Source organism: Phoenix dactylifera, chromosome 2, assembly GCF_051530095.1.
Source record: "Phoenix dactylifera cultivar Ajwa chromosome 2, Ajwa_hap1_PhDact_Kaust_v1.1, whole genome shotgun sequence".
NCBI classification, from domain to species: Eukaryota; Viridiplantae; Streptophyta; class Magnoliopsida; order Arecales; family Arecaceae; genus Phoenix; species Phoenix dactylifera.
In genome coordinates this window covers 46,314,850-46,319,519 of record NC_143191.1, presented here as the reverse complement: position 1 = coordinate 46,319,519, position 4,670 = coordinate 46,314,850, and positions in this window count along the sequence as shown.

The window sequence follows — 4,670 nt, the reverse complement described above, 5'->3', positions numbered from 1 at the left end:
TCTTCATATCTCTTTTGCTTTGCATGTTGAGCAGACTTAGAAACGACACTATGCAGCAAATTCTTTCATATATTCTTTTATTTGATATGCAGGACTTATTGTATTAAAAGAACTTTCATTTTTCAATATACTTAGAGCATTCATAAATGGCTTCCTTTTGCAAATGTAACTTGTGACATCTGTTTTATGTGGTACGTTAAAACTTCAATTTGATGGATTAATGATGCATGTCAATGCGAGTAAAATATTTTTTTTTTATGTCAAGCAATCGGACTGATTTTTTATGTATTCATATTTGACAGGATGCTTTCTATTTTTACTGTTTTTAATATTTACGGGGCTTTAGTAGCAACCAGAGTTGCTGCTTCAAGGTCTAGGAGTTTTATTAGAAGAGGCAAAGATGCATCATCAAGATCCTGGATTGATTGTTGGGATCTCTAGGCGGTTATGACTGCCAGTAAAAATTGGTTAGTGTTTTCATGGTGGTACATATACATATACATGCATGCATATGTATGTATGTAGATGACTTACAATTGTTTTTTAGCAGTAAAAAAGAAAAGGAGAGGAAAAGGAACATCACTGAAACATTGAATCTCTCAGTTCATGCTTCTTTTGTTCCCATAACTTGTACAGGTGGTTTTCAGGCTTCTTAGCTGTGGTGACTGTGGGCTGTAACTCATCAACCCATTTTGAGCTTGGATTAATCAGATTCATGATTGAAGCACTTCTAGATCTGGTTGAATAAAACGATACTCTTTTGTTGGTTCCCTAAAATCCCATTGCCCCTCACTCTAATCCTGAATTTACGGGATCTTTTTCTTATCCATATTGAGTGATGTTTCTAGAATGCCAAAGAAATCCATTAATATGAAGAAAAACTTTTTGTAAAAATTCAAAAAATATTAAAATAAATTAGACTTGTTGACAATATCAGAAAATATACAATAACTAGCAAGCTAAAGAACTAGTATAATGAATATAAACATTAGAATCTCGAGATGTGTTCTTTCAAGTGGACAGAGACTGAGTTGAGGCGTGATTTGATATGGAAGGGTATAAGCAACAAAGAAAAATGACACAAAATATTGTGAGGTTGGGCGAGTTCGGTCCGACGTCAAGCGCGAGCTGCTAGTCCCAGAGACCGGTCCCAACTCTGAAGCAAGCTAAGCCAACCCCGGTATTCCACTTCTACGTTCACCTCTCCAGATGAGGTTCCATACGTCTCGAAGAAGTCGATTAAAGATCTGACGACCAATTTATTTTTCATCTGAGCCATCATCTGGAGTATGTTCGTCGACTTCCAAAGGGTATTGGACTGCGGTTTTTCCTCATGCTTTGCTATAAGCTATTTAGCTTGAGAAAAAAAAAAGGTATGTGTATTTTTGAGCAAAGAGAAAAGGTAAGTTTATTAATTCTAAGAAAGCTAATTGAGAAGGATAAGTTTCTTTATACTGTGAAAAGCTAATCCAGTTAGTTCAAAAGACACTCTGGTTTCCAATTATTTGATGAATGAAGTAGTCTAAAACCTACCAACATTTGCTTGCCACTTTAACAAGAGAACTGGGTTCGGCGGAGTAGACATAGGGTAGGAACGGTGGAAATTAGCCTGTCCTAGTCTTTCCTTAAAAAACCTCCTTATTGGTGATTATCCTTCAAACTCGAACTTATATTCAACAGCAATGCCTTCCAGTCTCGTATACAAGGCAACTTCAATCCATTTTTGTAAAGCAAAGAAGCTTTTTCTTTTTTCCTTTAAATTTATTTGAGGAAAATGAATAAGTCTTGTTGATTAACCAAATTCTGCATGAAAATGACGAATTTGTTTGATCTTCGCACATAAAACCCTAGTGAAAATCTAGTCTGCACAAAATTACCGACACTCTCGCATGCTTGCATGATGTTATTATTTTGTGTATTGCAGGAGGCATGCATCTTTATTTTTCCATATTCTATTTTTGGTTGTGGCTGAAGCTTCTATTGCAGCACAAGGACCTCATGTATTCTTACCAATCTTGTCATATTGTCCAAGGGAACATGGTGTTTAGCTGCATCCACAATGTTTCAAATGGAGTTTATTACCCCATTGTCAGGTAGTAGGATTCATACACTATCGCATCCATGGTACAACCTGCTCGGTAGCCCAGCAAGATGCGCCACCAAAAATGGTTGTGTCCAAAGCCACAAAGAGATAACACCATCTCCCGTTGAAGCATTGCAATCAAAGGAGGTGGCATTGTGTAAAAAAGGAGGTCTAAATCCTGCCAATAGAACCCACAGAAGGAATCCCTCAATGTGAATAAGAAGAAAGAAATGGTAACATATGCATAGATACAAAGGGGGTTTTGGATCGGTCACTTGCATGGGCCATGCCTCTGAGATTGTTTAGGAGACAGGACTGGTGGAGGTTCTTGTTTCCACTATAAAAAGATGGATTTTGAGTCATGGGAAGCCTAAGGTGGGTCTGAAGTCTTGGAAGCGTCTCAACTTCCCCTTTGGCTTGTCACAAAGCTTAGCTTGTCTTTTTTTGGGTGGACAGGGAATGCAAGGAAAGGATGTCCGTTGAATCTTCCCCAAAAAAACCGTGAGTGGGGTGAAGACCGACCACTGTTAAAACACGGAGAAGGCCGAAAGTTTAGAGTTTGAGGCTTGGCGTAGACGCAAACTTTCTTTCCTTTTTTCCATTGCGTGTGCGAGAGGCAATAACCAGTAAAGAACTTTAATCCAATTTTAAAGAGGCAGCTCTAGTGAAAACTGACCTCCCAACATGTCCTGAACATTCTAGAGTAGCATGAAATGTTACCATTCCAATGGACTCACTTCATACCTTACTTATTTTAAAAGTGCTTTTGCAATTCAATACTGACCTCCCAACATGTCCTGAACGTTCTAGAGTAGCCTGAATCTTTATTTTGATAGAAGCGGCCCCTAAGACGAACTCACTAAGGGGCCTTTTTCTTTTTTGTTTTATCTTTGATGCTTTCTTAGCAGTGGGTCTTCTTTAGACCGGAGCCTTAGGCGACCGTCTCAGTCATCTAAGGATTAGGCCGACCCTGCACAAAGATATATAGTAAGTGGACGGTTAATATTTTTGCATTACATTTATTCAATTATCTCATGATATATACATATATAGTTGGTTCGTACAGGAAACACATAGCTGGAGTGAACTTAAATATAGCGACTCCAACAAGCTAAGATCCAGACCAAATCGATAAAGAGTTGGGTTAAATTTTTCGGCCAAAATTTTGGATCCAGATCCCAATTCTGCACATCAGCAAACCCAGTGGCAAAAGGAACGATCATTAATGCCCAATCTAAGCCCGAACTCAAATATGTCCATGCCATAGATTATAAACTAAACTCCTAAATTAGTGGGCCAAGCCTAGGAGAATGTGAAAGCTGGCCCAATTCATTGCCACCCCTGACTCCAGGCCAAGCCATTCATGAAGGCGTTAAGGTGGAAATGCGCCTTTACGCTTTTAATGGCCTGAGAGGCATGAAGAACAGCATGCAGGATTAAAAAGCCGAACGAGACACGAGAATAGTGGGGAGGAGAAGCTCAAAACTAGCCAAACAAAGGCATCGTACCGTAAAAGATAGAAGGATAAAAAGCTGAGCACCTCGGCCCCGTTAAACGTGCCCCCCCCCCCCCCCCCCTAGGATTCTCTCCCCTGCTCTACTCGGACGCTTCTCCTTTTTAGGCTACATCCGTCTTATCTCCACATGCTGTGGGTTCGGGACTTGTATTTCGATAAAATATTCTATCCTTTCTGTAGCACTCGAGGAGAGCAGAGATAGATTTCCTGAGGATAGATTCGTGCCCTCCCTTGCCGCTTTCCCAACCCAAGTTGCTGCAGCCTTGCAGGGAGAAAAGGTTGGAGCAACATTGTTATGTTCCTTTCTCTGTCCTTGCCTGTGTATGGTTCGGCCAAAAGCTACTTTCTCTCACTTTTTTTTCTTTCTTTCCTTTTACTTTCTCGTGCCACCTTTTCTTGTACCCTTCCGTGGCCTGAAGTCCTCCGTCCTAATCAATATCACAAGAAAATGGAGCTCTGCAGATAATTAAGTGGGTAGCTTAACTTGAACAGCACTGTACAGCTATGGTAATTGCGACCCTTGATGCTGATTTAAATAGAAGAAAAATCCCATCTGAAGTTTAAACTGAAATGTATCTATCGATTCACATGAATAAAAATCTTAGAGTCGTAACACAAACACATTAATCTTCTGTATCTCTTAAGTAATTATTTGGATGAGGCGTTTACACTGTATATAAGCTAGGATCGGTTCTTATATTCACAAGCCAGATTTATCTTTGCTATATAAAATATATGGTTGACAATTAGCTGAAGAATCCTAGCAAAGGTTGTATCAGTACAGGAGGCATGCCTTTTGTCTTTTAGGAGGTAGTAAAACAGACTGCTACCTTAACTTTTAGGTTGAGGTAGCGTGGCTATAGACTTGTCTGAATCACAGAATAAATTGACTTAAGGTAAAAAGAAAGTACATGATAATTTCTATCTTAACGTTATCAGTAACTATATACATACATACATACATACATACATATATATATATATATATATATATATATATATATATATATATATGTATGTATGTATGTATGTATGTATGTATGTATGTATGCATGCATGCATGTATGCATG